The sequence below is a fragment of the Dermacentor albipictus genome, chromosome 7, assembly GCF_038994185.2.
Source record: "Dermacentor albipictus isolate Rhodes 1998 colony chromosome 7, USDA_Dalb.pri_finalv2, whole genome shotgun sequence".
Lineage (NCBI taxonomy): Eukaryota > Metazoa > Arthropoda > Arachnida > Ixodida > Ixodidae > Dermacentor > Dermacentor albipictus.
Window position 1 is genome coordinate 84911662 of NC_091827.1, and position 24742 is coordinate 84936403.

The window sequence follows — 24742 nt, forward strand, 5'->3', positions numbered from 1 at the left end:
TATGGGCCGGAGGTGTTCTGGTGGAGTCATCCGGCCCACCGACGAGTTAGGAAAAAGGAGGCAGAAGAAAGGAATAGAGGAAATACGGTTATGCCTTAGCTGGAACTCATGTAAACGAGCTGCGGAGCTGCTGTAAAGGAGTGCTTGGCTAGCGGCCGCACAAGAGTCAAAACGAGCCGCTTGTATAGCGAAGTCCATCACTCTCTCCTTCTGTTCTTGGTGTGTCTTGACCCCCTTAGAATGGTGCCAATCAAAAGCTCCCACATCCGGGCATTCAACATGCGCACGACAGCACTGCGGCACCAGTTTTCCCTTCCTACGAGTGATTATAGGAAACTATGACTATGGTAGTCGGCGTAGCGGAAAGCAGCGACAGACGAACACTACAAACATTGCTTCGTGCTTTTACCGCTGTTGCAATAAAACTGGCGCTTACATTTGAGTAAATACGGTATGAATGTCCTGGAAGTAATAATTAGCGGCCCTCTGCTCGCGAATAAACAGAGCGGCGCCAAAGCACGTCAAGGGGCCATTCTGTTGGCGCGCAGCGTTAACGTAATTAGTCGGCGGTCGTGACAGAGCGCTTAGCGCCAGGTGTAGAATCCCCTAGAGAATGCGCAAAGACAAGGTTACAGGAGAGCTAGCTCCACAATATCTAAAGACAAAGAATAGGTAAGCCTAAAGTGTAAATTATTGCCCTTAGTGTCCAGAGAGCTACTTCTAGGGACAATGAAGCTCCGATGAACGAGAAATTAGGGTGAGCGTGCCAAATCGGCACCGCCACTGTACGGCTTAAGATTCCATGACGCAATATGTTTCACTTATTTATCAGTGGTAATGTTTAGTTTATGAGGTCGCATTTCATCATCATTATCATCATCATCATCATCATCAACATGGTTACGCCCACTGCAGGGCGAAGGCCTCTCCCATACTTCTCCAACTTCCGCGGTCATGTACTAATTGCGGCCACCTTTCTGCCACCCTCTGCTACGCTTGCCTTCCCTTCGAATTCAGTCCGTAACCCCTAATGACCATCGGTTATCTTCCCTGCTCATTACATGTCCTGCCCATGCCCATTTCTTTTTCTTGATTTCAACTAAGATGTCGTTAACTCGCGTTTGTTCCCTCACCCAATCTTCTATTTTCTTACCCCTTAACGTTACACCCATCATTCTTCGTTCCATAGCTCGTTGCGCCGTCCTCAATTTAAGTAGAACCCTTTTCGTAAGCCTCCAGGTTTCTGCCCCGTACGGGAGTGCTGGTAAGACACAGCTGTTATACACTTTCCTCTTGAGGGATAATGGCAACCTGCTGTTCATGATCTGAGAATGCCTGCCAAACGCACCCCAGCCCATTCTTATTCTCCTAATTATTTCAGTCTCATGATCCGCATCCGCGGTCACTACCTGCCCTAAATAGATGTAGTCGCTTACCACTTCCAGTGCCTTGCTACCTATCGTAAACTGCCGTTCTCTTCCGAGACTGTTAAACATTACTTTAGTTTTCTGCAGATTAATTTATAGAGTCACACTTCTTCTTTGCCACTTCAGGTCAGTGAGCATGCATTGCAATTGGTCCCCTGAGTTACTAAGCAAGGCAATATCATCAGCGAATCGCAAGTAACTAAGGTATTCTACATTAACTCTTAACCCCTTTCTTCCCAGTCCGGGTCTCTGAATACCTGCTGTAAACACGCTGTGAATAGCATTGGAGAGATCATATCTCCCTGCCTGAAGCCTTTCTTTATTGGGATTTTGTTGCTTTCTTTATGGAGGATTACGGTGGCTGTGGAGCCGCTATAAATATCTTTGAGTATTTTTACATACGGCTCGTCTACACCCTGATTCCGTAATGCCTCCATGACTGCTGAGGTTTCGAGTGAATCAAACGTTTTCCCGTAATAAATGAAAGCTATATATAAGGGTTGGTTATACTCCGCACATTTCTCTATCAGCTGATTGATAGTGTGAATATGGTCTATTGTTGAGTAGCCTTTACGTTCTCCTGCCTGGTCCTTCGGTTGACAGAAGTCTAAGATGTTCCTGATTCTATTCGCCATTACCTTAGTAAATACTTTGTAGGCAACGGACAGTAAGCTGATCGGTCTATAATTTTTCAAGTCTTTGGAGTCCCCTTTCTTATGGATTAGGATTATGTTAGCGTTCTTCCAAGATACCGGTACGCTCGAGGTCACGAGGCATTGCGTAGCAGGGTGGCCAGTTCTTCTAGAACAATCTGCCCACGATCTTTCAACAAATCTGCTGTTACCGGATCCTCCCCAGCTGCCTTCCCCCTTTGCATAGCTCCCAAGGCTTTCTTTATTTCTTCCGGCGTTACTTGTGGGATTTCAAGTTCCTCTAGATTATGCTCTTTTGTATTATCGTCGTGGGTGCCAGTGGTACTGTATAACTCTCCATAGAACTCCTCAGCCACTTGAACTATCTAATCCATATTAGTTACGATATTGCCGGCTTTGTCCCTTAACGCATACATCTGATTCTTGCCAATTCCTAGTTTCTTCTTCACTGCTTGTATACTTCCTCCGTTCCTGAGAGCATGTTCAATGCTATCCATATTATACTTCCTTATGTCAGCTGTCTTACGCTTGTTGATTAACTTCGAAAGTTCTGCCAGTTCTATTCTAGTTGTAGGGTTAGAGGCTTTCATACATTGGCGTTTTTTTATCAGATCTTTCGTCTCCTGCGATAACTTACTGGTATCTTGTCTAACGGGGTTACCACCGAGTTCTACTGCACACTCCTTAATGATGCCCCATAAGATTGTCGTTCACTGTTTCAACACTAAGGTCCTCTTCCTGAGTTAAGGCAGAATACCTGCTCCGTAGCTTGATCCGGAGTTCCTCGGTTTTATCCGCATATATTCTGTTTTGCAAAGTCTACTAATAACTCTCCCGTGCTATTCCTAGTGCCTATGCCATATTTCCCCACTGACTTGTCTCCAGCCTGCTTCTTGCTTACCTTGGCATTGAAGTCGCCCATCAGTATAGTGTATTTTGTTTTGACTTTACCCATCGCCAATCCACGTCTTCATAGAAGCTTTCGACTTCCTGGTCATGATGGGATGTAGGCGCGTAGACCTGTACGACCTTCCATTTGTACCTCTCGTTAAGTTTCACAACAACACCTGCAACCCTCTCGTTAATCCTATAGAATTTCTGTATGTTACCAGCTATATTATTATTAATCAGGAATCCGACTCCTAGTTCTCGTCCCTCCGCTAAGCACAGGTAGCACAGGACGTGCCGGCGTTTTAGCACTGTATGAGCTTCATTTGTCCTGCTAACTTCACTGAGCCCTATTATATCCCATTTATTCTACTCTAATTCCTAAAATATCACTGCTAGACTCGCCTCACTAGATAACGTTCTAGCGTTAAACGTTGCCAGGTTGAGATTCCAATGGCGGCCTGTCAGGATTCAGGGAGTCTTAGCACCTTCTGCTGCGTCACAGGCCTGACTGCTACCGTGGTCAGTTGCTTCGCAGCTGCTGGAGACGGAGGGCCGGGATTTGATGGTTGTATGCATGTAGGAGACTGTGGCCAAGTACTGCACCAGGGTGGCCAATCCTGCTCTGGTGAGGGATTGTGTTACCGGCTCCTGGTCACCGGGATCAGGCCGTACTCCAGGCCTGTTCATGCGATTTTATGAATACGTGGATTTTTTTTTAATCCGGTGAAATATTGTGCGGCACCGGGATTCGAAACACGGTCCTCTTTCACGCGAGGCGGATGCTCTACCTCTACGCCATCGCTGCACCTGGCATGGCGCCCAAACGTACGCTACAGCGACGGCTCTTTCCAAGTAGCAAAAAAAAAACCTCAAAGGCCTTGCAGAGGCAAAAACGTGTCATAGACGCCATGTTTTGAGCACCACCTGTTTTTATTGCACTTTTCCGGAGAAGGCACTGATGATACCGATTCGCAACTGTGCGTTGACAATATTTGCACGAGGGTGGAGCCACATTCAGAGCGACGCTCTAACTTGTCAAATAAGGGCCTCAGCGATCACCGGCGCGGATATTCTGCGTTAATTACCTTGCGCGTCACGGGCGATGCTACTGGTAGAAATATCTTTCGGAAACCTCAGTCACTGTTCTCTCTGTCAACCGCCGCGGTGGTCCAGTTGCTATGGCGACGAGCTGATGAGCTCGAGGTCTCGGGTGCGATCCAGACCGCAGCGGCCGCACTTTGGTTGCCGCGATTACCATTTGCACGACAGATTTAATGATAAATAGAGTACGTGTACGAATAAATTGAGGTGCGCGACACAGAACCACAGGTGGTCAAAATCGATCTGCAGTCCCCCGTTACGGCGTGCCTGATAATCACATATTGGGTTCGACACGTAAACCTCCATAATTTAACTTATTTATTTCTATCATCTCTCGGAATAAATCCGACTTTGAGTTGTTTCTAAAATCAGTTCTCACTTATTTATTGTGTGCCTTTGGTGTCTCTTGAATTGTTTCTTAAGTAAATGCACTTTTGGTTGGCGTAGCAGCAGCCGCGACTATAATGCGCTTGGGCCACTTTATTCTGGCTCAAATAAACCAATCCGTTAATTCAATAGATTGGTCGATTATATAGGCCAAGGGTATACTTGACTAAAGTTCGTATAATGCACCTATTGATTTAATCAATTGAAATGTTTCCTCAATAAAAATTGGAGTTCATCTTCAATTACGAGTGCTGAATTGAAAAGTACCCGGAATTTGCAAAATACAATAAAGAACATTTGCGATTGTATATCGCATTGAGAGCAGGGTATTAAAATGCGTAAAATTGTTAATGGCTGTTCGCTAATTACGGCTACTGTTCATTCAGTAACAGCTATAGCAGCAAGTTAGTCATGTATGTCCAATACTGAGACGGCCCTGAACGACTTCGTAAAATCATTCCCTGTGTCTACAGCTCCTCCATTCCCCCGACATTGTCGTAATAGTGTGGAGATCGGAATTCATCTGTTTATCGCAAAAAGGCTGTCAAAATTTACGAATACCGGATTTCAAGCCTGAACTGTGCTCTCGATACGATGAGGCAAAATGAGTTCAATAATGTGCAATTCAATTGCAGCATTATTTAGTGCGTCTAATATTGCGTTAGGTATAACAACCAATTCACAGCCTAATAAATCCTGTCACTACCATAACGTTAATGGGAGGTTAGGTCTTATCTGCGTAATTACGGTTTTCTTTTTCAACATCAGAGGGTGCCAGAAGTAGCCTTAAAATGCAATGCCTGATGTGATTACCTAACGTGATTAGATACTTCGCGTCTATAAGGCGTGGCTTCCGTTACTTTAATCATTATTTATCGCCTGTATAGCTGCTACTTCACGACCATCACTACTTATTGACTAAGCTTGAGCTGTCAGTCGCACTGAGACGTTAATAGCATGCAGTTGTGTTTAACCACAACGCTGTAAATTAAATCAGGAGCATATTTATACATGTGTTTACTTATTTCATTATTTCGTAGGAAAACCATGTGTTAGCTGCAAATGTATTATTTGGCTGGCTTCTCTACAACATTAAATTGTTGATTGACTGAAGGATGAATGACAGGTACTCTACTGACGGACTAAATGCGACAAAAAATTTTGGAGTAGAAGAAGCTATACGTGCTATGCTCAAGAGTACGATGACATGCAGCTACGAATGTGCCCACTAAAGGTGATATGAACTGTGATCTCACAAGACGATCCAAAATTAAGGCAAAAGCATGCGACCTGGAGACGGTGCAAATTAAAATACGCGTATTAGTTAGCCATACATTAACGTATTTGACTTTGTGAGTATGCTACATATACTGTACGCGACGCAGTTAGAGGGACTGAGAGAAGACATGAAGACCAAGAAGTAGCTTATTAGTTACGCGAAAGTTAGGGCGTTTTAAACGCATAGACGCCTTTTTTTTTTAGAGGTGGAGCGTTTTTAACAGGTGTCGAATGAACTTTCAACATGTTGCTCTGGTGCAGTACGAGAGAAAAGGGCACTTTGTTTCTACTAAGAAAGACAGTGGTTTAGGTAAGAATTCAGGCGTCGGCTAGAGAGGAAAAAAATGACAATTAAAGCCGGCCAAGCAACGGCCGAACACTGCGGAAACAAAGCGAACGCCGTGAAAGACTTCTTTAATACAAATGCTCTTATTTCCACGTGACTTATATTCCAAGTAATTGTTTCTGCCCCGAATTACTGGTTTTTCACCAACATCTCCTATACTTTCGCATTTATAGGTATCGTACAATAATCACGGCGAGGAATTCTTCGAAAAAATGTTTCCACACGTGCATCTCAACTTTTGCATTCGTTAATGAGCTTTCTTTCATTCTCATAACAGGCTATCGCTTTTTTGTTTTTCGTAGTCAAACAGAACTTAGCCCAGCTGTAACATGAGCGCGAGAAGCAGACACTTCAGTCTCGCAATAAGGCGATGCTTGCATTTCTGGGTCGGCTCTTTCCTGTTTGTTCTGCGCTTAATATAGCCTCATTACGGCACTTGTCACGTATAACGAAAATTAAGCAGCATGAATTCCAGTTATCCCTTTTCTTAGCCTTTCATCTAGCCCCTCCTGCTTGAACCCCGCCCCCTTTATTTTCTTGTGGCTCCATCCCTCTCGAGGTTTCATCAAAGGCACTGACGACGTGTCACAAGCTGTAACAACAGCCATCAAAATAGCGAACAAATTAAGCGCCGAAAGCACCACTACGTCGTTAAGGCTTTCCTTTGTGCTTTTGCATGCGCGAAGTCTTGACGCGTTGCTACCCCTTATGGGTTGCAAAGGGAGTGGCGCCTAATTTCGAAGAGGGATACAGTCCACTCGTGAAAGCTTCGAGTCGCGCGGCAGAAATTCAAAGCAAAATCTACGGTACACCTTCGAGCACAAGCAAGCCTTGCAAAAGCATCGAGCTCGCGCTTGTATCGGTTTTGTTGACAGGGCTGCGATAGCTCCAGCTCATTTGGGGCCAGGTATTTCGCGTCTCGCCGCTTACTTCGCGTTACGTATAGGCGCGAGAACTTTCGGGACATGTATTCCTGTCTCTTTTCTTTATTCCTTTGCCACGGCCTTTGTGTAGCTTCCAAAGCTTGCGTTCGCGTCTTTCAGGCCCCAAACCCTTTGTCTCGAATATGAAGGCGCGCCCTCTCAAAGTGCACGGTCTCGAAGCAATGGCCCATTAAGTCGAGCTCCGCGCAGTGGCCTTGAAAGATCGTCACCGGAGTATGGAAGCTTGTACTAACGTCTCAAGAGCGAAATTGCGAAACGTTCCGTACTGAGCTGTGCTCAAAAAGAGCTACCTTTTACGAGGTTCGTTTCTTTCCAGGCACCGAACAAAGGCCTCGAATATAGTAAGCGCACTGTACTGCGTTGTATGTGTATGTATGTGCATGTATGTGTACTCCGTTGCGTATACATGAGGCGACAGTATATAAGGACCGCTAAAACGACATTTATCGCTGCGCGCAGGGCATTAGCGCCGCATTTTTGGCTCAGATACGAAAGGAACAAACACGAATGCGCTGCGTGTTTTAGTGTAACGTTAACATTACACGCTGTAGCCGGAATACATGAATAAATTATCGCAACCCGAAGACGTCGCGGTCTCCGGCGCACAACCACAGTGACGCGTTTGTACCACGGCACGATTTGCGCAAGTGCCAGTGCGCAGGGACTGCCCGCACTCGCGACGGAGACGCAGTGGGCAAGACATTAAAAGCACAAAGGTGCACATAACGTGATTTGACGTAGCAATCACTGTATAAGTTACCATATATCGACACATTCGTTCCGGAGAGGGCCTTGGCGATGCGAACATCCGCGTCAGCGGAAATTGCGGGGAGCGATGAACCTCGACGACCGTAAAACTCGCGTATCTTCCGCAGCGTTAACTCCCAAAGTATGCAGAGAAGTATAACGCATGCATTGGTGAGCCACGAAGGGCGTCTCCAACAACAAAAACAACTAAAGGAGAGTGGATAACGGGGCCAGATGGTATAGATTCATGGCTGCTTGGCAGCGCGCGAATAGACACAACGAAGGAGAACGACATATAACGCCCAGTCTGTCAGCGCTCACTGTGCCTCGTTCTTCTTTGCTGTGCGCGTTCGCGCTTCCAAACAACCACGAACAAGAAAAGCACTCACGTGGGCTACAAAGCAGCGAAGTGTATAGCTTCAGTCTTCGCCATCGTCCGTCCGCGTATTGCTGAGAAGTGACGATAACCATATTTCCTTTGCAGCCGTGTCACTTTGGCATGGATCTTAAATTATGAAGTTTAGTAAAGTCTGTGAAATGCAACTTCGTCGTGCAGAGGGCTTACGAAGATTTCTGAACTCGTGTACCTGTTATAAGGACTTTGAGTGATTAATTGGCTGTTTTGGCCCAAGGGCCAATAACGGCCAAAGGGAGCCTAACTAACGGTAATGAGTTGTCAATGGTACATGAAGTAGCCATCTAGCATACAAGATACCTAGGACCCTATCATGTGCAACAATTCCAATCTTTTTTTTATTCCACTTTCCTGATGTCAAATTTGCGTAACCGCTGACGCAAACATCGGGCGGTGACCCGCACCATCGTCTTAACAGGTCAATGAAGCATTCTCATTTTTTATAGGTCCCCTTTGTTTGCTTTGAAAGCGGATAGAATTGCCTACTTTGATAGATTTTTCTTATATATTTGGCTGACGAGAGGCAAGGAGCACGCAGAAGTGGAGAAGGTTTTGTTGGGGCCGAGTCAGCGCCGTGAAAGTAGATAACGGGATGAGGAGGGTGGAGTTCGCGTCTGGGTTTAGACCGCTTCCCCTTGCCTAGTTTGCGATAGCTGGCCGAAAATCGCGGCGGCACACAAAGGAAGGTTAAAAATGCCCCTGAAACCTATCCTCAGCAAAGAAGAGTTCGCAGAGCTGTTTCGTATACATGGCAAAATGCCTCGACAGCGTTATACCAGCAAGTAAATTTTTTTATTATTATAATGAAATAAATTCATCCTGCTTGGCAGCTCCGAGTAACCAGAGCCAGAGCTATCGGTCGGCTGACATCTTATATTCCTTTCGTGACGGCGCAGTCTACGGCTGTTCCGAAAAAAAGAATTTCGATTTTGTTCGGCGTATTAATGCATCTTTAGTGCGTACACGCCACTTCAACGTGATGAGTTTTCGCGGCTTCGCGACGTCGCGTGACAGGCGAAGTGACAGCAGCCAGAAAACTTTTGACCAATACTGGGGGTACCGGTGGTGAAAAAGGCGTATTATAAAAAAAGAAATTCAATTTTCTTTGGTGTAATCATGCAAAGTCAGTGTGTAGACGTCATATCAGAAGAGGAGTTCTAGCGGTTTTGCTGACGTCGCGTGACACAAAAGCGAGGTGGCAGTGAGCCGAAATTTTTTTTTCACAAATCGTGCAGGGCTGATTGAGGAAATGGAATAGAAAAGTTTCTAATAGCTTTACGTTATAGCGCCCCTAATATAGGTCGCTGTAGAATTGTGCAAGATAAATATGTAATAAATACACGACAAGGGCGAGTAAAGTGTGCTATACGGACATAAAAGATACGTTGCAAGAGAGATATCTTGATGCATATCATTCACGGCGTGATTCTACTAGGCACGAAACAGTAAAGGAAGGATATGCACATCTCATAAGTGAAAATTGTTTTGGACGATAAGTCCTAAAGTTTGGGAAGTTGCGGTGGAGTTTCGTGGTAGTTGTGCATGGCATTTTGGAGGCGAAGCCAATCAGCACTGTGCTTTGCAGAATTTATTAGTTAAATAATGTTTAGCGGTGGGCCAGTTGGTGATGAATTTTTCATAGCACTGTTACAGTACATACAAACACACACACACAAAAAAGAACAAGAATGCATAGGACAAAATGGAAAGCGTGCGCTCTGCCCTGTAGTTGTTTACTTTGTTGATATCTGCTGTAACATTTATTATAGGGAGGGTCACATGGGAGTGGCCGAGTGTATATGGCTTCCCTGCAGCCGCTGGGTAGTTCTGGTGTCGACCTTGAGCGAGACAGTTACGGTGACCTCGGCACCACACGCCCAGCTCCAGCTTTGAAATGCACTATCTTGCCTTATTTTTAAATATCTTTTAAATCGTTTTATCTGTATTTTAAGGCTTCCCTATCACGTCCCCTTTCCTCATGAACCAACCTGTTTCAAACAATAGAAGGCCCAAGTATCAGTGCCTCATTCCTTAATTCATTCCCCTAACGATGGAAAGTAAGTGGTTCTAAGGCAGGCGCTAAATTTTGATCGCTAAGAGGGCTAGCAGCAGCCACAGATTCCTATCTTTAAACGGTTGTAAGGTAGGCACATTGAAACGAATTCTAATAAGAAGAGGCCCGTTGGAAGCAAATACAGACACAAAGCAAATATAGACATATAAGTCCGCGTGCTCTTAAATATTTTCTTGCGTTTTAAAAGTATTTCAATGGAATGCTTTCGAGGCGTTTGAAGGTAACTCCAAATAAAGAGTCTAGCATTTTGGAGACGCAACCTCACGCGCACTTTCACACCTAACGAGAAGATGTCAGAGCTACATTGGCGAAAAGACAGTGACGTTCCATGCTGATAGCAAAGACTCCAGCATTGATTCAAACAATATGGTAAGACGAGGTCGGAAAATGTTTGAACATCGAACATAAGGTCGTAGAAGCCATGAGCAGCGAATAAAAGGCCGCAGAACTTGTACTTGGTTCTAAGAGCTACAAGGTTTCTCAAGAGGGAAAGAAACACTGTTTTTCACCATCCACACCTGTCGAGGGCCACAGTTACTTCGGGAGCTCCGCTACCCGTGCGAAGGTCAAAGGGTCAGCGCGCGTTGCAGCCTGGGAGCTTTCGACCAAGACCTACGTTTCGAAACGCCATCCATTCTAGGACACGAAGTAATGAGCTCATAGATTATGATGACGATAATGATGATATTAATGATACGTTTGCAACATACGTTGGTTGAGACAGCAGTTTGTACGCACTGATAACTCCCAGCTCCACGCAAGAAGGAGGCAAGGAAGTCGGCTGAAATACATGGCTAGCTATTCCGTCACCAATGCAGGGATGCTTGCATACCTTTCCGTGAGAACTACATGTTCTTTCCGGACACTCGCGCATGGATAGTAAGCGCATACGCAGCCGTTGTCTGCCTTTTGAGCAGATGCTCTTATGTAGGCTGAAAACAATCCAGAGTATTACGGTGACGCCCATGCAAGGAGCTCTCGTTGCAAAGGTCTACTACACGGGAAGATTGTTGCTACGAGAAAAACGTCGTGACGTCCATCACAGCGCAACCATCACCCGTTCCTAATACAAACGACCACTGTGTAAGACTTCATATTCCTTTCTCTTTCGGTTTTTTTTTCGTATTATTTTCTAGTTTTCATGTCTCTTCAATGTTTATTCTTGGCAGCGTCGAAGCGCGCCGCCTTTGGAACGCTCCCGTTTTGGTTCCCAAAAGTGAAAACATGCCCGATATCTTGAGCGCAAGCTTGAATACTGCACCGTTCTTAACTTTAATGCAGCGAAGGCAACGCAGCGCTGCCATAAAGCTTTTAAACAATCACTGCGAGAAAAATAAAAACGTTACAGTAAACGAAGTTATCGTCTTTTCCTTCACCTGCCTAAGGAGTTCAACGTGCGAGAAAATGCGCCGAGCCAAACAAAAGCACCTTCCGTTATCATCAAGAACGGCGTTTGTCGGTGTTGTCTCCCGTTTTGAAAGCGGTTCTGCATGTATGACGACGTTTAATTATTCAGCCTCCTATACGATTGCAGCTCACGATAAGGCACGCGTCATTAAAATCGGCAACCCTCGGGTGTCTGGGAATGTGGCACGCCATGCCGTGAAGCGTGCTTTCATATTCCTTTTTTTTCCACCAGTACAGGAGCGCGATGTTGCAGGTTACCTTGACCACGTAAATGTTCATTCTTTTCCTGCCTTTTCTGCTCGTAAAAACGATTTACGCTTTCTCGTCCAATACGCTGCAGCGGCTCCAACGCAGAGCCTTATTGCCGTCGTTCTCGCCACAAAAAAAAAAAAATCGAGATCGCGTCGCACTACTTCCTGCTATTGGCCGCAATGCAAAGCACAAATTAGATTCTCTAGAATGCACCGCGTGTCTTTCTTCCTCCGGGCCCCGTCGCAGCTATTAAGAGAAAACAAAATGCGCGTCGTCGACGTGTAATGAAATTTCTGCGACAGAAGAACCGCATGGAAAGATAAGACCATTTTTATATCTAGCCTGCACATATATGTATATGCTTAACTTGGTTTTCATCGCGTATATATATGCGTCAAACTGACGAAAAAAGCGCGCCGCATGCAACTGCGCGCTAAAAAACTATCGACGTTTGCGAAGGTGGCACGTCACTTGCTTCGACGTCTCGTTCGGTGCCTGGTTTTGTAAGCGAACCACTCTAAAGCAACAACAACAACAACAATAACAATAAAAAAGGAACGACAGGCAACCATATAGCGTTGCTCTGCAGAATGCAAAGTGCCTGTGCTTAAATGCGCGGGCTCTTATTCGTAACACGTTTTTTTCTCGCTGCCACTGCATATATAAGACCGGTTCCGTGCACCGTTGTGAATAGTTCTTTTTTTGCGCGGAATTTCACACACACACACACACACACACACACACACACACACACACACACACACACACACACACACACACACACACACACACACACCTATGTATACATCCATATATATATATATATATATATATATATATATAGCAATAGCGGTGGCAGAAGGCACACATGACGTCACGAGGCAACAGGTAGACAAACGTCCCCATAGGCATTTCGGTTAATGTAAACTTACGATTTTCGCTTTGTAATTCAGCTTTGTGTCGAACGCCGAAAACGTAGAATGACGAACGACGGCGCACGATTTCTTTCAGAAGGGTTTCACAACGCTGCTGACGCGCGCGATAAGCGTTGATGTTATGCGCAGCGTTAACGGTACGTTCGCCACCGTCTATGAGTGCGTTCAGAGCACCTTGCGAAGCAGCGAGGGCGATTCTTTCAGAGAAAGCGAAGCTAAAAATAAAGGCAAGAGAAAGATTTGGCAAACTTGAATGGTTATTGATTCCTTGATCGACGAAATTTCGAGTCTAAATATTTAATTAACTTCTGGGGTTTTCCTTGGCAAAACGACGATCTGATTGTGAAGTGCCCTGGAATGGGGGTCACCGGATAATTTTGATTACCTTAGGTTCCTTAACGCGTGCACTCAACTCTCAAAAAGCACGGCACACCGCGCCAGTCACGTCACAGCGTGACGTCACCGGCGCACGTCCAGTAACCCTGGTTGGTAAAACACTACCTCCGCCAGCTCTCGGCGGGCTGCAGTCGCTCAGTGCTTGGTGTGGGTGTACGCCACGTGAACGTTCTTTTTCTTTCTCTTTTTTTTTTTCTCTTTATTTTTTATCGGAACTGCGCTGTGGTCAGTCAGATTAACAGTGATGTGCCGGAGAAAATCGGTGAGTGGTATAATGTGTGACGAAAAACTGTCGACGCTGGCTTTCGACAGCGTAGCTGTCTATGGCTAAGATCCGCGGTTCCGTGGCGCCTGTGTGCAGAAACTATTATAATGTGGGCGGATCCTGATGATGGTGCAGAAGAGATCCAAGCTCAATGGCACTTATCCCTGTGGGCTCGGGGTCTTGTAACGCGCCCTTGCTCTACCTCTGTCACACCTGGGACCCAACGAGGTACATAGGCACAAGGGTAAGAAGAGATGTTTTTGAAACAATGGTTTGTTCAACTTTTTCAAAAAGAACTGTTAAAAATTATGGGTGTCAACCGCGCGAATGCGCTCGTGCCACTGCTCGCGCGTTCGTCGTCGTTTCCCACAGCTGACACAGTGTCTAAACGTGACACAACAGGTATGCAGATTTATGTCGAAGGTGGTACTATTGAGCAATTAGACAGCATAAAATACTTAAAAGGGTTATTAGATAGCAACCTATTCTGGAGACCACATATAACCAGTATGTGCTCGAAATTAACCTCCGCTTGCTGTGTATTAATTAAATGTAGAGCATACTTTAGTCTTAACATACTTAAGATTATTTACTTTTCCCTCTTTCGTTGCCACATCATATACTGCTGTGAATCATGGGCTGGTACATACAAAACCTACATCCGATTATTCGGCTACAAGAAAGGGCCTTGCGTATCATAACATACACAAACGGACATGATAACAAAACCATGCTATTCAGCTGTCTCGGCATACTACCATTTCCCGTAGCATCCGAAATGAAAGTTGTGATTCTGATAAACAACATTATACTAGGAAATCACTCATTGCTGCGGAACTTCTTCATTATACCTAATCGTAATACAAGGAATGCAAAAAATATAAACCTTAACTTACGTGCCTCCCGAAACACGTATAGTCGACTGATTAAGTTTCATAGTGAAAAAATTTGGAATTTCTCATGAAGCATAAATTGCAAACCATTTTGTAAGCGCCGTCAAAAAGCTTTACCAATCTAAAATTACTTGATTCCTGTTTTTGTATCGTCTACTGTATTTGTCGTTAATTGAATGTGTTTGTGATCGCTTAATTGTTGTAAATATTGTTCCTAGGAAGTAGACATGTAGTAAATTTTGTACCTGCTGAATTTATGCATACTGACTACGGGCCCACACTAGCCTTAGGCTACGGGCCCCATAATTTTTCGTACAATTCATGAAATAATGAATGAATGAATGAATGAATGAATGAATGAATGAATGAATGAATGAATGAATGAATGAATGAATGAATGAATGAATGAATGAATGAATGCACGCTGGCCTGCAAATCTGAGTAGAGAGGCGCGATTCTGCAAGCTTGTAACGCTTTAATACTGTAAGCACGAAACGCATTCGTGTCAGCATCGCTCGACCTGGTGGGACCTTGCGCACCCGTCGCTCATGGAGCACTCGTTGCTCAACGCTGCCCAGGATAGCCTCGATTCGCGCTTTACGCTTCTCACTGACCCCCGTGTATTCATAACTCGTTTATAGCCTCTTGCTGCTGCTTGCCGCATTGCAAGCGGCGCTGCGAGAACACCCGAGTGGGCGGCGGCGATCTCGCAACTCAGCATCCGAGGGAGCTGTAGGAAAGGAAAAATGATGCTTTCGCGTAAACGCGTTCCTAGCGCTAACAACGCGATACTTTCGCCGATGTTTTTATCGCAGCCCGGACTACTGCTCCCACCCAGCCTGGCCGTCGCTTGCGTCCTCGTTGCTCGAGGGATGCACCAGCAGGGAATCGCCAGAAGTCTGGTTATGCCGAGCAGCCGCTGTGGCTGGGAAACAGTTGCGTTGCTTTCGAGCGCCCTGCGCATTCGCAGCGAGCATACGCAGCACACTTAGGACCGTTTACCGAGACTATTGTTCTTTTGGGACTAGATCGCGGTTGTCCCAAGAAGGTTGCTAAATGCGTGCGCATTTAGTTTTGTGTCCAACCCCAGTTTTCTTAGCCTAGGTCTCTGGCATCTATGTCGCGTTTGTTTGAGCCCCATATATGACGCCACAATGCTGTCCGACGCGAATACATAGAGTATGTCTGATGGACGGCATTGCATGATAACGGTGCTCTATGATGGGAGTTCTGATGATGGCACGTGTTATTTATTTATTTATTTATTTCTATACCTTAAGGGCGATATGTGGTGTTGCAGAAGCGAGCAGGGGTAATATAAGCTCATGCGTCTCAATACGTACATACATGAACAGATGCTGGAGTAATAGTAAAAAAATAATTGACTCAAAAATCAAAATACGCAACAGCCATGACAAAAGTAAAAACATCCACTAAGCAAAAGAAGGCAGTACAATCATAACTAGTTGCTCAGAAAATATAAATCATGGAATATAATTTTAGCTGCTTTATTAAACAGATGACTATGAAATTCTGAGAATGCAAGTGGGCATGGTGCTTCATTCATTGCTGGTCCGTGGAATGAAAGATAATGCTGGGGCTCACGGTAATATTACAGTATGATGACGCTACCCATGATGATAATGATGTTGCCTATAATTATGCTTGATGCCCGTTATAATGATGACTATAACGATAAGTCTTCATGCCAGTCTTCATTCCAACGCTCTCGCACTTACATTTACAGTAATCTATAGATGGGCTCCATACCAAATAATTTTTTTTTCTCCAGCGCCTGTGCACCGACGGTGAGATGAATTCGAAAGAGCATTTCTGAACTTCCCGAGGGCTGCACTGGCGAGTGTAAATGAGTTTTTTGTTTACACTCGATGATTTATTGTCTGCAATTTTACATCAGACCTTGTAGAGTGCCTTCAATAAAAGCTATCCAGTGTCACTACAGTGAAGTGAGTCAGAACCCAAGAACTTAGCAAATTGCCAAGGATTGCTGATGTAGCCAACAATGCGCAAGGATAACGGCAAAAACGAGTAACAACAGAACGTCTTGCTTTTAGCCGGATATTTCTTCTCAATGTGATGTGTTTATATATCTAACCATGCCCACTGGTAATTATACTGTGCACTGCTTTTATTTCTTTACAAATCGGATTCACACGTAATTACGGCAAGTAGACGCCGATTATCGGGAATGTTAACGTATGTGGGGCAATGTATCGGGCAGTGGTTAAATTGCCTTCTTTCCGTCACCATTCCAGCAAGTTGACATTCGTTTGTTCTGTGGACTTCAGAGCACCATCTCGCCATCAAAACTAAACAGTGAAGTGCGTTTCGAATGTCCTCAAACGACATGAAAATCTAGAGTGCAGCTTCAACCTGCCAACCATCCACATAATGTTAACATGTTCATCTCTGTGTTTGGTCATTCAAAAAATGGCTTTTACCACAAAATACACAAGGAGATAATTACTTATTCCACGTAAACAGAGGTTTTGCTTCTGGCACGAAACCATGTACTTTTTAAAGTGGCTCTTCATGCTTATAACATATAAACCGGTAATACAAATTGATTTTAAAAGTCATTATGATCCTAAACACTTTACATGCCTTATGAGGATAAACATCTACGTCCGATACATCACCATGGCAACAGCGGCAAACGTGAAAGCTTAACAACCACCCGCAGTGCTGGCACAGTGGCTATGACGTCGCGCTGCCAAGCAATAGGTAACGCGTTAGAGGCCTAGCTGTGGCCGCCGCATGTCGATGGTGTAGCAATGCAAAAACAGCCGTGTGCTGCAGCCGGGGCTAGTCGGGGCTAGTCAAAATTATGCCGGAGCTCTTCACGCTGGTGTCCCTCACAACCAACCCCGTAGTGTCGGCGCCTTCAACTTCACGATTTCATTTTCAAACATTAGTAACAGCAGCAATAATAACAATAATCGTAGTAAAAAAGCAGCAACAACGTAACCTGATACAACTGATCACGCAAACAACAATAACCTATTGGCACATTGTACAAATTTTATTTCTTTCCCATGGAAGGCTATTGAGCTCGGAGGGCCGACACAGTTCTGCGACTCGGAGAGCATTGGCACCCGCGCGTATTTCGGAGGCAACAGAACACAATAGGTGCCCTGCGCTTAAGCTTTCCACAAATGACAGTAGCGTCACAACACAGCCTAGCGAGCGAGCGAAGGAACATTCGAATGACGGGTTTCACATATACCGCGATTGTCTGAGATCTGAAAAAGTCCAAGTGTGCACGTTCCCGATGAATCGGCCTGCTTGCGATCAATATTAAAGAGCGCGAACATTACCGACCTTCAGCTGGACAGAGCACGGGGAGTGCGCAAGCCCAGGCAGGGCCGCGCGGTCTGCTCAGGTGGCCTTCCCGAATCTCTCCAACCACTGCGACGACAATCGCAAGAGCGCGCTGTGCGCCAGAAACGAGCGCTTGGCAATGACTAGTGGAATACATTACGGACGCCCCACTTCGCCCGGCTGAATAGAAATTGCCTGACGAGGAGTTTCACGCATGTGTGTATTTAACAGTTTCCTGGTGCCGTTCTCGGGCCTGCGGTAAACGCCGGCTTTATTTATATCCTCCGGGACCTTCAAAGACATTATCCGTCATTATAACGTCTAGGAAGCAGCCATTGAAGAGTGGCGAAAAAAAGCGAACGGGCTGAAAAATGCGAAGTTGACAATGTTCTCTCCGGGTACAGGCGAGTCGGAGCCGATCGTAAAGCACGCCTATCCTCGTTTTCAAGGCAGCCTAAGTCTATTTAATCGTTTCTATAGAAGGCGTCTGAGCCATACCGTTTTATGGCGTACAGACACGATGCTAAAACTTGCAAGCTTTTAAAAACTCATGGATAGCATGTACTCCAAACGAACGAGACGTTCGCGAAGTATTAAGCGGAGCGTGGAGTACCCGTTAATTTTCGGGACGATAAGACGACGTCGAAAAATATCTGCTCTAAGCGATTTTTTGGTGCGACTGCTCGGATCAGACATCAAGTGTCATCCACGTATATTGCGCTATATGCTGAGCCCCCCACGGATCGAATCACGGCCGTGGCCACCGCATATTGTTGGGGGCGAAATGCCTAAATAAAAAAAAACACCCGTGTATCATGCGTTGGGTGCACGTTAAAGATGAGTATAGTGTTTTGTGGCGCAAGGGCCAAATATGACCAAAAAGCGCCAGGCCAATGTGAATGTGTTCAATGCGGAGCTATAAAATACGAACAAAGGATGGGACAGGGCTGTAAAGGGGCCTAAAAGACGTTAGAATACATGTAATAAAATTATGACAATGACTATGAAGCGTGCCAAGGACGCGAAACATACGTTGTGAAAGAATTGCAATGTGCTCAGATTGATCGCAGACTAAAAAATTCCTAAAAGCACTGCTGCCATATCGCAGTCCTTGAAGCGCAAGGACCTGAAGGCGCGTGCTATAAAAGGTCCACTATCACAGCAGCATCCTCTGTAGAGAGGATGTGCTACGAAACCTTTGGGCCATTAACGTGCAAGACCACCTCTTTCAAAAAAACCTAGGACAGCTTTGGTGGTAAAAAGGGGTTCTTTACCAATAAACATAGCAGGATGGAGAGGGAGACAATAGCGGTACGCTAGAGGAAAATGTTCCCTTCTTTCTCTTTCGGCTTCCCGACACTCCACAAGGACGTGGAGGACGGTGAGCCGTTCACCACATCTGCCACAGGTTGGAGGGTCATTGCCAGTCAATAGAAAATTGTGAGTACCATATGTGTGTCCTATTCTGAGTCGGCAGAATAGGACGTCAACTCTTCGTGATTTAGTAACGGAGGGCCAGAAACCTAACTTTGGCTTAATCAGATGGAGCTTATTATTAGTTTCGCTGTCCCACGAGCGTTGCCAGTGTCTTCGGAGTTTAGTTCGCAAAAAATGCTTGAGATCTGTGGTAGGTATAGCAGTGGTAGGATTGATAGCTTGAGACGTAATTGATGTGACCATTTGGTCAGCCAGCACATTACCTTCCATGCATGTATGGCCAGGAACCCAGCATATTATTACATTTTTACGAACTGAATAAATATTGCACAAATACGAGTAAAGCTGAATAAGAACAGGATTTTTGTGTTTTCTTAAGGACATGAGCGCTTTTACGACACTTAACGAGTCCGTAAATATAAATGCTTTTTCTAGCCCTAATTTCTTTATGTGTTTAACCACAGACAGTCCTGCATAGGCTTCTGCGATAAATATACTGGTATGGGGGTTCAATACACCTGATTCAGAAAAAGAGGAGCCAACAGCCGCGTAAGACACGCCAACATGCGTTTTTGATGCATCGGTGTAAAATTCAGGACACGAATACTTCGATTGGAGTTGATGGAAATGCATCCGAAGTTCGAGTTCTGGTGCATGTTTTGTAAGCCTTACAAAAGATATATCACAATCACTCACCTGCCACTCCCACGGAGGTAGATACTTCGCTGGAGGCATACAGCGGTGTTCGAAGAGTGGGACATCCATTTCAACGCTAAGCTCCCTTACGCGCAGTGCATGAAAAAGGCCTTGCCACTGAGGGTCGATTGTGGTAAAGGGCAGTGTACGTCAAATTACTAATGGTTTTAGAACACGGATGATCAATATTACAGTGCATTTTAAGAAAATATGTGCAGCTGATATATGATCACTGCATATGGAGTGACCACTCATCCGCTTCTACATATAAGATTTCAATCGGGCTAGTTCTGAATGTGCCTGTCGCCAGAGGGATACCGAGGTGCTGGACGGGATCCAGCATCTTTAGTGCGCTCGGGGCGGCAGAGTTGTATACTATGGCACCATAGTCTAGCCGTGATTGAACGAGGCTGTTGTAAATATTCATTAGACATTTCCTGTCGCTACCCCATGATGTGCGAGATAGCATTTTCAGCAAGTTCATTGTTTTTAGACATTTAGTTTTCAGATATTTTATGTGTGAGATGAAAGTAAGCTTACAGTCAAGTATTACACCTAGAAGCACGTTAATGAACCCTAGATGGTCAAAATTACCCTGCGGAGTCGCCCACTACGGTTTGCCTCATAATCGTATGGTTAATTTGACACGTAAACGTCAAGAATGTATTTCTTGAGTTTTTTTGTATACCCACGTATATATACGTTTAGCATGTAGTTTTTAAATTAATAATAGACGTTGCCTTCAGCGTAACATTTCATATAACGTGCTGTAAGTCCAAATCTACAAAGCTATACAAACATAACATATAGAAAAAGAACGCGTTGTGATTGGCAACAGAGAAAATCCGCGTTAAGCGCCGCTTACTAACCGCTACTTTCAAGCAGCATATTGCGGAAATATTTGCAAATGGATACTCAGGTGTATTTTTGTTTCCAGCTGTCCTACAGCCACTGTTTACACAGGTTACATCTCTCTTTTTACATAATCAATGTGAAAAAAGGCCGCTGGGTCCATCTTTCTGTTCCCACACCGCTCCAACTAAAGAGCAGACGCGTTGGACAGAACTCTCCTTGTTCAGATTCAGATTCAGATTTATTGGTTCCAAAACAAAAGTAATTACATGACGAATATACAGACGATGGTCCCAAAGTCAAAGAACTGTAGTGGGACCCTTGTTGAACCATCTTTGCAAGAAATGTGCACTTTTTTACAAATAACATCTGCAGAAAGAACTGTTTTCTTCAGCGTACAGAAGGTCTTTCCAAAAAAGAATGTGCGAGGATTGGGATGCTCCCTCATTCGAAATTTTAGCGCAGCTCGGTACGTGATCTAATTTCGCGACATATTGAGACGGAGAATTTGACACCTGAATCACCGAACCGACTGGCAGTGGGCCAGTGCCGTCAGCGCATTCGCAGAGGGAGGGCCAGTGCGGGAACGCTGGCGTGACGAGCGGCATCGGAACCACAATCTAAACATTTTACACCCTTAAGGGTGTTTTCTTGTCGCCCTGTAACACCCTTATCGTTAGGGCCTTACAAACATTTATAGAGGACGACAGGGGAGCTCTAACGCAATGTGTGATAACAAAAGACGTAGTTGAAAACTATGTAATCATTCTGACAGCCTTGAGCGCATATAAATATCCGACAAAAGAGTTTCCTCTCTCTCTCTGTGAAATTTTCTTGTCGGATATTTTTGTGCGCCCAAGGCTGTCAGAATGATTACATAGTTTTCAACTACGTCTTTTGTCATCGCACATCTCGTCAGAGATCCGCTGTTGTCCTCTATAAGTATTTTAGGGCTCTGACGGTAAAGGTGCTACCGCGGGACAAAACACCCTTTAATTACCCTTAAGGGTGTAGAAAGGTTTAGAGTGCAGCTGTGGAAGATGACTGCGACGAACGCGCGAGCAGTCGCACGAGCGTATTCGCGTGGTAACGCCAAGGAAAACTGACGCTCAACCCAGGAACGTGCGCCTAAGAGGTGCGCCCTAAAATAATAGACAAGACAAGGATAGAAATGCAAAAGTCACGACACAAAAGCGTTTACAACATTCAGTATCTTCTGTTCAGGGGCATATTAATGTTGTTCCAACGTCGAAAAAGAAAAAAAAACTAATAATTAAACAACCACTCTCTTTCCGCGTCCATTCCGCGCCACACTTCCGGCAAGTCACGAAGCAAAACAAAAATAAACATAAAATTAAAAATGAGCCAATCATCTCATGCATGTTTCGTTTTGCTCACGATGAGCCCTCTTCCTGCGACGTAAGCGCCGACAGGAAAATCCGGCGCGATCATCACGCGAGTCGCGCTGTGGTTACTCGGAGAACTGCGCGCTTCCGGTGGCAGATCTTTCCACTTCCTGCGACGAGGCGCAAACACGGAAGCGGAACGATATGCCACCGGAAGCGCGCAGTTCGTCAAGCAACCACAGCGCGAATCGCGTGAGCGCGCCGGATTCTCTTGTCGGCGCTTACACTTAAAAACCGCTACGCCCGGACATCATGCAAACATCAGTTATTTTTCCTTTTTTTTGCATGCTGTTACCCGGCTTTAATTAAAGAATTTCACAGATGCGCTACGCGCTCGCGACGCGGACCGATGTTATAGGCAAGCAACTCTAGCGACCGCTTCCTTCCTGAGAGCGCGCGTTTTCTCGGCTCGGGAAGAATAGAGAAAGATTAATAATCTGGAGAGGAAAATGTAGGGGGTCGGAAAAATGAAAAGTGATAAATGTGGTTGGCATTGAACTGCGCCTAAAATAATTCTAAACTGCAAAGTTCTGTACTTTCTAAGACGTTGTGCTATCTCACGCGCGCGCTCTAGGTCCTCGACAAAGCCGCTCTAGCGTGGCGCAGATAGACAACCCTAGGTGAGGCCTCATAGTTTTTTTGTGACGTTATGGTTCCTATTTAGATTTGAAGGGAGCGCGATTCTCGCTTTCCCGCTCCCCTTCACCTGTAGTACTGCACTTGCATAGGACGTCGCCAGCGCCCCCGAAGGTTTCAAACCTCTCAACACACGCTCAAGCAGAAATAGCTTCAAGTTTGTGCGATGCTACATTCACCATCTATTGTCGTTCTGAAGCGGGTATTCCGTGCAGTAAATCCTTATACGTGCGTATGTTTGTGTAAACCACGCTACGTGCAAAAAAAAGAGAAAAAGCTTGGAACCTTTTAGGGGCGCTAGTGATCGGTTCGGCAACGCAGACATGTCACGTGACCCAACAAAGCCAATCTCGCACGCGCAATGGCAGGAGAGGACGAAGTTGGACAGTGGCTACACAAAAGATATGGTGCTATCCTAAAACTTTTTTTCTCTATAGGGACGGTATGTGGCATTGTGATGTTGCGCTATCTTGCCTGCATTCGGAGAATGACGACTTCTGCCTCCGAGATTTCGGTATTCTTCACACCTTTTGCGTTCATGTCCCCCCTACCCCGCCCAAAAAAATATTGTTTTTTGCAAGAGTAGGGTTGTAACAGAATGCTTCGCCACATACCCTGCGATAAAGCAGTCACTCTCGCTCAGTTTCGCTCCTGCTATAGGGAAGTGACTATGCGCGAAGTGACTATAGGGAAGTGACTATGCCCATCGCCTTCCCCTCTTTCTTGGAAAGAAGGGAAGGCGACGGCAGCATCCTTTTACGCCACACTTAAACGTCACAGAATTGTTAGACGGACACGCGGTCCTGCATAATTTAGAGCGAATATTCCTGCCTACATAAACCCACTGAAATTTAGAAACACGTAAACTTTTGTAATGAATCACTTAAACTCTGCACTACAACCTTGTGCTGTAAAGTTCTGAATTAAGAAGTTAAAAATGTTATTAGTTTAGTGAGTTATTGCTTTCGTTGTTGTCGCATGTGAGCCAACTTGGCTGATTATTCATCTGTTGCTAGACTATTGACGTATTTGCAGTAAATTTTGCAAGCTTTCTTTTTTTTTCTAAAGAAGAAGCCTTCGAAGTAGAAGAAACAAACCACTGTATTTTAATATATACTGATAAGATTGCTCTGTCGAGAGCTCAGAGCCCTATGAAAGGGCATTATTTGCGGCTTTTTCTCTGTGCTCCCGACATCATACTGCTGATGTAAAACAAACGAACTTAATTGTGTTCAACCACGCCTTTCTCAATGGTTTCGCTTACTTTATATCGCGCAGTTAGAAGTAATGCACTATATCAATCGTCTCAGCGGCGATATGGTAATGAGGTGTAACGTACGAGAGATAGGATAGAGTAGATAAACTTTATTAAAAGAATAATCCGAAAAACCGCTAATGGTCGGGGCCCTTAGTCCAGGGCTCCGCTGGCTCTTGCCATCTTCTCAGCTCTCTTTATCAGCTTGAGAAACACCTCTGTTATGAGAATCGCCATAGTGGGGCACCTCCTTGGTGGGAGCTGAGCTGAGGGTTATTTTCTGCTACCGGGGATATTCCGTTTGCACCTTTGTCTGAATACACGAAGTATTTTTTATATTGATCGTTCATTGGGGAGGACCTCTGGCGTGAGGCTCTAAGCCTAAACTTGACGCTAGTCACGGACCCAGCATTCCCCACCAGATGCGGAACATCGTCGAGCCGTGACACGACACCGGATCTCACCTTTGTCAGGAGCATTGCAGCGGTAAAGCGGACGAACCTCGGGGTAGACTTTGGTAGCGACCATTATATCTTGGCCACGCACCTGCAAGTCGACCAGAAGAGATAGCCCATGTTCCAGTACACAGACAGGGACAAATTTCGCAAAATTATAGAAGAGCGAACGGAGAGTGAGGACAAGCCTAGCCTCGAACAATGGGTTGCACAGGTTAGACACGACATCAAAGCTACCATGTACCGACGACC

The 24742-nt window shown here is 45.2% G+C and overlaps 2 protein-coding genes across 5 annotated transcripts in view; one reads left to right on the forward strand and one right to left on the reverse strand.

The window, feature by feature from the left end:
- LOC135899659 (5-hydroxytryptamine receptor 1-like) overlaps positions 1-24742 on the forward strand; it is a 174667-nt gene that overhangs the window by 118354 nt on the left and 31571 nt on the right. Inside the window, exons 1-2 of one of the 2 annotated variants that reach the window (XM_065428968.1) lie at positions 13380-13515; positions 13615-13762. The exons of the other annotated variant lie outside the window; for it this stretch is intronic. The gene's annotated coding sequence lies outside the window, so the exon portion shown is untranslated. Of the gene's footprint in view, positions 1-13379; positions 13516-13614; positions 13763-24742 lie in introns of those variants that run through there. 2 annotated transcript variants of the gene reach the window in all.
- The window catches only part of LOC135899657 (cuticle protein 16.8-like), a 148688-nt gene that overhangs the window by 42782 nt on the left and 81164 nt on the right, over positions 1-24742 (reverse strand). The window lies entirely within an intron of this gene.